This window comes from Daphnia pulicaria, chromosome 1 (assembly GCF_021234035.1).
Source record: "Daphnia pulicaria isolate SC F1-1A chromosome 1, SC_F0-13Bv2, whole genome shotgun sequence".
NCBI lineage: Eukaryota > Metazoa > Arthropoda > Branchiopoda > Diplostraca > Daphniidae > Daphnia > Daphnia pulicaria.
The window spans coordinates 33,278,629-33,289,612 of record NC_060913.1 but is presented as its reverse complement, the minus strand read 5'-3'; the positions used below and the strand labels follow the sequence as shown (position 1 = coordinate 33,289,612).

At 39.5% G+C, this 10,984-nt stretch overlaps 2 long non-coding RNA genes across 4 annotated transcripts; one reads left to right on the top strand and one right to left on the bottom strand.

The window, feature by feature from the left end:
* The first annotated feature begins 6,535 nt into the window (after positions 1-6,535).
* On the top strand, positions 6,536-7,725 carry LOC124329832. The gene is made up of 5 exons (XR_006916828.1): positions 6,536-6,669; positions 6,744-6,909; positions 6,969-7,096; positions 7,165-7,245; positions 7,298-7,725. It is a non-coding gene; the product is annotated as an uncharacterized LOC124329832 (long non-coding RNA).
* Positions 7,726-9,592: 1,867 nt separating this feature from the next.
* LOC124326383 lies at positions 9,593-10,896 on the bottom strand. 3 transcript variants are annotated; one of them, XR_006915554.1, is made up of 4 exons: positions 10,400-10,896; positions 10,272-10,334; positions 10,028-10,181; positions 9,593-9,963 (listed from the first exon to the last, which is right to left on the bottom strand). It is a non-coding gene; the product is annotated as an uncharacterized LOC124326383 (long non-coding RNA). The 3 variants fall into 3 exon arrangements; XR_006915553.1 differs by having other exon boundaries at positions 10,272-10,605; positions 10,703-10,896; XR_006915551.1 differs by having other exon boundaries at positions 10,272-10,896.
* Positions 10,897-10,984: the final 88 nt, after the last annotated feature.

Here is a 10,984-nt window from a genome sequence, read left to right as displayed (position 1 = left end):
CCTACCTCTGGTGTTCATTCTTGACCAGCTATGGCAAGGACGAACGTTGAAGCGGCCACGCTGACGTCCCGCTTCTTCGTTCCTGGCGTATGCTGCTTTGAAAGCTGGATTCCTATCCAACTCTCTTTCGAATCCAAGCCTGTCATCGTCCGTGGATCTGGTATCTTCTGCTGAGCCCTCGTACGAACTTAAATAGCAAAGATGGAGCTCGTCGTCTTCTTCCGACTCCTCTTCGGTCTCAACTGCTCTGGCTGCTTGCTCGATTGGAGCTGCGGCTGCTGCCGCTGACTCCTGGGACTCCAAATGATCTTGTGCAGGCTCAATGGGGCGAGGTGGTGGTTCCACCCAGGCGGGCAACAGCCCTTCCCGACGCAACTGCGCCCTTTTGATCCTCTGGCTGCGCTTTCCTATCTTGGAATTGGTTTGGAGACCTTTCGGCTCCTCTATTTGTTGTTGAGACAGAAAAAAAGAATATTATTGCCAATTCAGAATGATCAAGAAAAGAAAAAAACAAGGAGAGACGGCATACGAGGAGAAAAGAGCGAGTTCGAGATTGCCTAGTCTTAATTTAAGCTGTAGGCCTGAGCGTAGAGTCAACGTGGCTAATGGCCGCCCCCTCAGGCTAGCCCGGTAGAGAAAGGCGAGAGATGGCTGCCCCCAACGGTGGAGAGCAAACAATTCAACAAAAGAAAACAAAAAACTTCAACATTTGAGGGGTCTTTACTTGTATATAGCCCCAATCGGCTTTACAAGTTGCTATTTGAGTGTGAAGTGAGAGGGAGGACACGGTATTTTCACTGGTTTAGATATTTTCTCGAAGGACTATGTTAAAACTATAGTAGATTCGGTTGGCGTGTCTTGCCGTATTTACAGTTTTAATGTTGAAATAAAGACGACACAATCGACCGTGTCCTCTCTCAATAACTTATTTTTGCACACTGCAAAATACAGCAATTTTGACGGGGCAAAAACAATTAAGGGAAGGGAAAACAATGAGTGAATTTGGGGCCACCTACCGAGGGCCCCCTAGGCAGAAGTCGCGCAAGTGCACCGGTGTGGAGAAGCGGCGTCCGGATCGTGTTGTCGTCGTTTGTTGGGATTTATTCCCAACAATACGGCCGGCTACGAAAGAAATTGTTGTGCATCAATTTCATAAAAAACACGTTGTGGATGTAAAGTATGTGAGGGAGTGTCTCGATCATTTAGTAGAAGATCAACTTATCCTTCTAAAGACCATTTCTGCATTAAGAGGATGTAAAGACAGAGGAAATATTTACATAATTCCAAAAGAGTCTGAAATAGATCTGGCTGGGAAGAACGACTGGTATTGTTTTGAGTGTCAAAAACCTGGTACTGTATTGAATTGTGTCTCTTGCCCACGTGCTTACCATATCAGATGCTTCAAAGGGTACTAAGAAACAGAGAACACTGAAGAATTTATGTGTCCAATATGCAAGGTCAAACCTGACCCTAATGTGGAAGATGAGGATGTCAGACGAGAAATTAACAAACTAAAGCCACCACAATACACAAAACACTACAAGTAGCTTATTAGATTAAATAATAAGTTGTCACAAACAGATTGTCTTCTCTAAACTGACTAATAGGCTGATTATTGTGCTTCGTGAGGTCACTGAATTTGCGTTTGCTCATGAACACACTTCGCGCAAACTACGGACTCCCGCTCATGCATCGATCGCCCGTAGCCTGTCTAGCAACAATACAATTTCATTTTTTTGTTCAGTTCAGGTATTTGAAAAATCCGATGCTGACCTGGAAATATTAATCATCGCAATTGAATGCGCGGTAACAACAACCACCATCGTTATAGTGGAGAACCTACTCATTTTGCTACTTCACTATTTCAATGAAACAAATGAAGAAATCTATATTATTGGGTGTGTGTTTTAATATACTAGGCACTCATAAACTTTGCTTTTTGATTCAGGACCATAAATTGTGCGTTCTCATTGGAATTACTAAAGCGAATAAACATTCATGCACCTATTATGATGCCTCTGGAATACCGTATCCAACTACCTGGTCCCTAGTAGCACAAATAGTGTCGTTTTGTAGAAAAAATGTGTAGAAAATAGATTGCTGTTTATTATTTTCTGGAGGAAAATCTTGATACATTTTTTTTGCGACTAACGCTTCTGGTTGCAGCGCATTTAATCGAATTGAAAGGAAAATTTCCCTATTTAACCACGAATAATTTGATGTAATTCTCCCTTATGAACATTATGGTTCCTACCTTGATGATCAGCGCCGAATTATTGACATCACATCATATTTGGAGCTTATAAATATTCAGTATTCTAGCAATGGTCTTGCTGACGTTGACGGACATCCACCTGTGGCAAAATATATTCCACTGTATCAGTCATAACTGATCGGATATAACAGTCTGGTGTTAGGGATTGTGCGGAGGATAACTCACATTGGGGGGGAAATCGCGTTTTGCCGGAGTTAATTCGCGATGTGTAAAATCGACCTCTTTCGGAGCTATGTCTTGTCGATGTTAAAATTTGTCGGGTGGATCTCCACTTTTACGACGGATCGTCCGGAGACAATTCATCCGAAGACGAACACATTCTCCTGGATAAAGATGAATAAACTTCTTTCTACAAGCTTAAAATAAAAAGAATGAAAAAACAACTATGGTTGAACAAAAAAATTATCACGCGTGGATAGGTTCCATGTTCTCACATTTTTGCAAGAAATACCATAACAACAGTGACGTTCAATAATTTTACCACAACAAGTATACGTGGAAAATAAGAAAACTTTAACAAAAAGAAGTCAGCTAAGAAGCCAAAGTTTATTCCCCCATTCTTTGAACATGACAAAAAGATTTACAGGATCGAATCTAAAAAAACTGTTGATGCCATGCGGAGAACAATGACAAGGAAATTACCAGAAACCTTTAAGGAGGCCTGAACTTCTGACATCAACTATGAAAGAAAAAGAGGCACCAAAACATATTAAATCCAGCAAAATTATCCCTAATAAGGCGAGGTATTAGACTTGTGTATACTATTTGAGTAATTTATGAAAATCCATGGTCATTTGATTATGTTTTTTTACCAAAAACTAAAAACTTGATATAGCCTCGTATTTATGATAAAGTTCTTGGGGTAATGCTGGGAAACGATACGAAACTACAGAAAATTTGGGGATACAACCTTTATAACTGCTACGGCTTTACCTCTGCCTCATCCTTCAACAATGAAAGCGTAAAATCCAATTTTGGTCATTGAATTAGGTCGGACACCCCTTTTTTATTTTATGTTGTCTAGAGTCTAGACATAAAAGGCAGTATTATTTACAGTCAAGCCGGAGTGCTGCTTCTTTAATCTTACCCAGTTCTTCTAACGCAACATAAAATCCATAGGACGGGGGCCATCATATGAAAGTATAGCCAGACCCAAAACCAAGAGAACTACCTACTCTGCTGCTAGCAGAATACACCACGAAGGGGTTTAAAAAAATAGTATATCCAATATATAAATAATATAGTATATCCTACTACGATTTTCATATACATCGAATTTGACCACATTAACAGCACTATTTGACCACCCAAATGTCGGTCTATGTTGATCGGTATGCAACATGTGAGGATAAAAAAAATCATTGAGGAGACACATCGTTATCTTGAATTTAGTCTTTTATTAAACAACTTTTTAACTTCAGTAAGTGTATGATAGGTAATCACACCATTTCGTTTGTCTTAGAGCTTGTGCATTTTAATTTTATTTTTTACCTTTTGAAGACTGGTCTAATCGTACACTTAGAACAGATTCTGTCAATTAGACAGTTTTTATAGTGATTACGAAGGAGATAATAAATTCCTTTAAACGTAATGTTAGTTTTATTGTAAACGTTTAGTTTTATTAAATAAAGCATCTGTTGATGCTTGATAGGTATTGAAAAAAAAAATCTGTATAGTTAACCCACTTTATTTCATCACAACAAACCGTTTTTCGATTCGTTTATACTCCTCTTACCCGACCTTGCTGATTGGGTGGAGCCTTCTCATGGATCACATTTTCATTAACTCCCACATTCACCCTCGTATTGCCGTTTTTTGCCGTTACTAAAATAGGCCAAGGGGGATTAGTGATCTATAAGCCTCCACCCCGTAACCAGAGACAGAAAGGAAGGATCAAAATGTGTTAAAAAATCATAGAAAAGCTTGTAAATGGTTTGTCTTTGATGCATAACTACGGAATCACATTAAAACGTAATTTAAAAAAACAATACGGATTCAGCATCAAAAGATGCTTAATTGAATAAACTATCAGAAATAAAATCGATACAAAACCCCTTGCGTAATTTATTTTTAAATTTGACGTATAATGGAATCCTAAAATACAGTTAAAATTGAGATATTTTATTTTGAAATACAAATTTTTACATTCAATTTGTAGAGAATCAAATTTTCTGTCGAATGGTTATTGTTTTTATGTTTAATTTAAATATAATTTATTTAAATTTTCTTATCATTAACCGAACAACTAGCGGATGCGGTCTTATCTGGACCCCTTCGATGAACCCTAGGGTTTTTGACAACATAGAACGGTGAATGTTGATTGCACTATAAGATTTTTCCGAGGCTAGCAAGTCGATGAGGAACTGCAAAACTTTGGCAAAATCCGCCAACAAGGGATCCGTATCCCTCCGTACACACCAATGTGTCCAATTCTGTCCTACGGAATCGTACGTTGTGAGGGCCCCCGGTCGATTTCTGGCCACGAGAAGGTTGGCTACCTTTGACGAAAAGCCTCTGGAGAAGTTTTTGGACCCCAACAGCGGATGTGGCTCGTTCAGTGCCGATGTCATTAGATCCGGTCCCGGTCCTCCAGCTGGAGTAGAATCACTACGTCAAATGCTAATTTGAGTAGCACAGGAAACCAAGCCTGACCTGTCCATACGGGACAAACGAAAACTACATTTCAGGTCCCTTTTATTTTTTTCCAAACATTAGAAAATTAGTGTGATGGGGGGGGGGAGGATATTCTCCGAAAGACCCTTCCAATTGACCAAAAAAGCATTTATATTCGACGCTTGCGGTTGCAGCCACCACAAAAAGAAGGAAAACAGCTCTTCATTCCAGTGGGACGCCAATAGGTCAACTTTCGATGGGCACATTTTGTAACGAGACTAAAAACGGATGGATTAATTTTCCAATCGCTTGCCGGTCCAGCGCGAGACTGCACGTACATTCAGCTTGCCGCTAAAATGAACCGCCTTTATTGCAATATTCCGGCTCTCACACTAAGCTTCAGAGTGGTCGATAATTGCGTTAACGCTTTGGACCGCTAAATTTTTACCGCTATACTTTCCGATACCACCGCGAATTAATGTCTTGCGTATAACGCGCCTAAGATCTCCAGTTCATTCATGTGTCTCTTGGTATCTTCTAAAGTCCATGAGCCCCTCGTCCTCACATTATTGCAATATTCCCCCAGCCTGTTAGAGAAACGTCGGCGAATATCTCCAGATTTGGAATGCTGGAAAAGAACGACTTGTCCTTTTTAAAACTTGAATAGCTGGACCACCTTTCTAAGTCGTCCCTGGTTTCCACAGATAGCACGCATTCTGACTTCAAATTAAATCCCACTTTCCTAGCTTGCTTATTATAGAATGTTTGCACTCTCCTAAAATTAGACTGCGCAAAAGCTATAGTAGGTATGGCCCATGTAAAGATGCCAATGATTGACGCAATCTCCCGCAAAGAAATTTTGCTCCTGGCCAGGACCACATCGCATTTGGCCTTAGTTATTGTTGCATTGTCCGACGGTAATGAAAAGGAAAGCCTGGCTGAATAAATAACCAGACTCAGATATTATTTACAACATTGCTATTACTTGCGATGGTTCGACAATTTATTTTTTCCAATTGATAAAAAAACAAGTTTTTGCAACAACTCAACTTCCCTATCTGCATCGGCTTTGGTTGTATCCTTTGATATATTCATGATTAATATATCATTCAGATACACAATGAGACGTATGCCCTGCCTTCTCAGAAAAGCCAATCCTTTCTTTATTTTTTTTTGTAAAACACCACGTGGCCATTGCTAACCTAAAAGCCAGACAGGTAGACTGAAAAATCGTCCCTTCCAAACGAAACGCAAATATTGTTGGTGGGAGAGGTGCATATGGACCATAAGATAAGCGTCTTTTAAATCCAACTCTGCTAGACATTCCCCTTCTCTCAAAATGAAGTATTCATAACGTATGAACACATTTAGCGGTTTGAGGTTTACAATCGGCAGAAAATCGCCATTCCTTCCGACCTTGCTAAAGGTGTTTTCACACTGCCACTAACGCAGCGTGACGGAGCATAGCGTAGCGTAGCGCAACGTGGTGTGACGGAAGAATGTGTACTTTAGCGTAAGGGTGTTTGAAGCTCCTCCCCCGGTAGATTGAGTTGACTCTTATTTACAGCAGATGACGTCTTAATGACTTTGTGTCCTTTTATTTGAAACCATTAGAATGGCGTCGTTTAATTGCAACTTTTATTGGACCCTTGATATTGAGGAGAAGTTAATAATGTGTGCGATGGATTACCCTTGCATTTACGATGTAAAAATTCCAGAATATCGCAATGCTGAAGTAAAGGCAACTGCATTCCTCAAAATTGCCAAAGGAATAGGATGTGGTGAGTAGGCTACTTATTATTATTGTGTGCTTTGGACCTCAATTTATCGTTTAATGGTTTTTGTTATACCACAGATGTTGCTGAAGTAAAACAAAAGTGGACAAAGCTTAAGGAGAAATACTGTAGAGAGCGTGGCTCAATCAAAAAGCCAAGTGGATCTCCTGTGGATGAGCCGCATACATCAAAATGGGCATTGTTTGAATGCATTTCTTTTTATGACAAGTATATACAGCGAAGAAGGTAATATTTAAAATAATCACTATATTTAATCATCATACTACATTGCAACAATTTCACAGTCGATCTGGGAACTTCCCTTCTACTTTACCAGACTGATCCGATTCCACTGGGAGCTATATATCGGTTGAAGATGTGCAGCTTTCTGATACTGAGGATAAGGAAAATTCTGCAAGCCATCCTAATCAAGGTTTGAAATATTATCTGTAAAAAAAATATGCCATTAACCTCATGTGTCTCACTTTAAATTGAATTTAGGACAATCGAAAGAGACACCCATATTGATGGCAACACCAGCAGCCAAGAAGATTGTTGCAACACCTACAACACCCCATATTGGTAAATATGAATGATTCAAATTAATCGAGTTAACTTATATCTTATTAAAAAGTCCCCAAGGTTATTGGCCGGCGCAAAACGGAAATTGCTTCTGGAAACGAATTAGAACTTCTTAACAATTTGGGTTCCCTCTTGGAATCATGTAAAGACAGTACTCCAACTACAAATTCAACCTTCATCACCATTGAAAAAAGTGTTTGGAATGCTTATGGCATCTCAGTAGGAAAAACCCTTGCTGAGATGCCATTACCTATTGCTCGGCGTGTTCGTCAAAAAATTGAAAATGCCGTTTTCACAACGATGTCGCAAAAGTACTGATTCGCACAATTTATTTGTGCGACATCGATGTGAAAATAGCATTTTCACATCGATGTCGCAACAGTTCTGATTTGCACAATTTATTTCTTGAAAAAAATCCTAGTTATGTTTCTCTTCTCTAACTCAGCTCTTTTTACATAGAATGTTTAATGTGATGGAATGATTGGAAAAATACAGACAATGTTTAAGACTATTAACTGTATGATTATTGCCAATCAGCTATGATAATCCTTCTCTTTCATAACAATAAAACACCACAATGTCAATTCTAGATGACTAGAGGGAGGGGGCGGGTGGGTAAAATAAGGCGTCGCGTTTTTTTTAACAGAAATTCGACTCTCCTGGTGAGTACAGCTAATGAAAATAAATAAAATAAAACAACGACAAGCGGAAGTTGCACTATTTTATTCGCAATTCATTGCTCATCTACTGGGTAATATCCATCATTCACAACACGTTCCTGCTGCCAAGCCAACACATATTCAAACATAAAATGATTTTTAAACTTCTCCCGAATACGATGATCATCAACTTTACTTTGTCGTGATGATTGCGGAAGTATCATTTGTTCTAAGAGATCTGTTTCAGGATCGAAATTCCTTTCGTTAGGATCGAATTTGTCATCCGACTGTAGGCAATTGTGAAGCACACAACAGGCTTTTGTGAAGTTCTCTACATTTTCTGGTTTGAAATTTATTTCAGATTTCAGTAGTCGCCATCGAGCAACCAACAATCCAAACGCATTTTCCACTACGCGCCGAGCTCTGGACAACCTGTATAACTCAATTCAAATAAAATGGAAAAACACATCATCTCACAATCAATGAAGTACTACTTGTAGTTGAAAACCTTCTTGTCGATAGGTAGTCATCCCGTTGTCCGACCAGGATATAAGGCCGCATTACATTACGGAACAAAGGAAATGCCTCGTCTGCAACGATAACATAAGGCATCTTAAATTCAGAAACAGAATGCGGCAATGGGCATGGCTGTGGAAGGTTCATTTCATTTCTCTTTATGCGGCAGATAAAGTTGAGGTTGAGAAAATTGCGGCACCGCCTTCGCTCCCGCTGTAACATAACGAATAACAACGATTTGTTACTTATTCATGCTTTTAAAATTTTACCTTGCTCCCACGTCAATAATAATGAAGCGGTATCTGGCATCCGCTAATCCCATTAGCACAATGCTGTGGAAGTTTTTATAGTTGTAAAATTGTGAGCCACAGAGTGCTGGAAAACTTATCCTGATGTGTTTTCCATCCAATGCCCCGACGCAATCCGTAAAATTCCATATATTGTGGAACTCGTTTGCAATACTCTCCCATTCAACCGGACTAGATGGTACTTTCATGTATGATGGTGATAATGCTAAGAATATTGCCTGTGAAGTCGATCGAACAATAGAATGTGCTGTTGATATACCGATTCGAAAACTATAGCGTAGAGAAGTCAAAGTTCCTCCAGATGCCAGGAATCGCAGCTTTAATGCAAGGCGTTCTCCTGAAAACCAAACATGTTTTCATTTAATTAATTCAGCATACAATAAAATGTCAAATTCTTACCAGTCGGGATTGAATCACGAAAATTTGTTTATCCTGGCTATATATATGGAGCTATTTTTGAATGAATGTACTCAAATTGACTTGGTGTCATTCGAACAAAACAAAAAAAAATTGACTCATTCGACAACCTAGATTCTGTTAGGAAAGCACGATATGCACCATATTTGTTTCTGTTATCTCCCGTGTTAAGAGAATTAACCCATTTACGACCTCTTGGACGACGACGTCGTCTTGCAATCGCTATGCGTGCCATGAAATAGAAGCATAGAAAGGCGACGTACTTTTTGAAACGAATGGGGAAATGCATAGATTACAACTTTCTGACTACACTTGAACACTTGTGACACAAAAGGTCAGTTTTTGATGACTTGCAACAGATCAATGTATCATGAAATATAAAAAAGAACAAAGGTAAGCGTATTAATGTCGAGACATTGCCATATTTTTATTTGAATTGTAAGCCAATCAAAGAATTCAAATAAAAATAAATAAAAAACAAACTAATTTTCGTTAAGATCCGTAAAAATGATGGTTTCAATGGAGTGGCGAAGAGAGCAGGCCGCTTTGTGATTCAAGTTGGACAACGTCTGGCCCAGACTAATACCATAGCTGCTCCATACAGTATTTTCCGTAGTAATGATGCTTTTTTTTAATATCTACGAATTCAAAGACAAATTCTGAAGATTGATTGTTGGGAGTGGGACTATGAGATTCAAGGTGTGGTTGCAGAAAATCCATTTTGCACATCACACATTTTTCTTCGTTCTGGGATTCAGTGATGTCAGTGATGTATTTTTCTTTTAACTGCCTGAATCTTCTCGCTACCTCAAACATGTCTAGATACAATAAAAACATTATTAGCTTACGCTTGATAATTCCATTTTATATACAATGACTTACCACATTCCAAAATTCTCCCTATTTCTGCAATTGCATCATTACGCTTCCTGGGAACTTTGAAGTATTCATCGTTTCGGTTATAGAGACAAGGAAATTGTTCTATGCAGCTCCATGAGCTGATTGTCCAACTCAAGGCTCCAAATAAATTGAGTATCTAACGACGCCATTCCAATGGCTTCAAATAAAAGGACACAGATTCAAACAATCTATACCAATGATGAAAGAGGAAATCGAAAGAACTCACCTATTACGATTTAGACGCGTTGAAATGAGAAACGAGAATTGACCTGAACGAAATCATTTCCAGCTGTCAAGACGTAAACAGAGTCATTAAGACGCCATCTGCTATAAATAAGAGTCAACTCAATCTACCGGGGGGAGGAACTTCAAACACCCTTACGCTACAGTACACATTCTTCCGTCACACCACGTTGCGCTACGCTACGCTATGCTCCGTAACGCTCCGTTAGTGGCAGTGTGAAAGCACCTTAAGGGACACGGAAGTTTAGTCTGTTTCGGGGTCTCTACAAAATCCAGCTTAATCCCTTTTTTTCACGCTGTCAAGGACTTGTAACAGTCTCCGAAATGTTGACAAATTGTAACAAACGCTTACCGACACTTTCAGATATAAGGGAATTGCGTTCGATTTTAATGGGAACAGAAAGAAGAACATACCTTTCTCCTCCTCGAACCCAACAGCTGGCACCCGGTGGTCGTTCTCTTATTCCGATCCCGCCACTCTGCCTCTCATCCACGGGTTATTGGGCCTTTGTCCCTCTTCTTGGACGTAATACCCGCTGGGATGGCTCTGGGTATATATTGCTAAATCTTCCCCACCAGCTTTGCCCTCGCACGAGTCACTTCGAGCTTGCTAGCGTAGCGTCTTGAGACGACTCATTGAGCATCGTCATTAAGAACTTGTCCGTGAAAAGGAGGTCAGCCACATCCTTTCCTGGA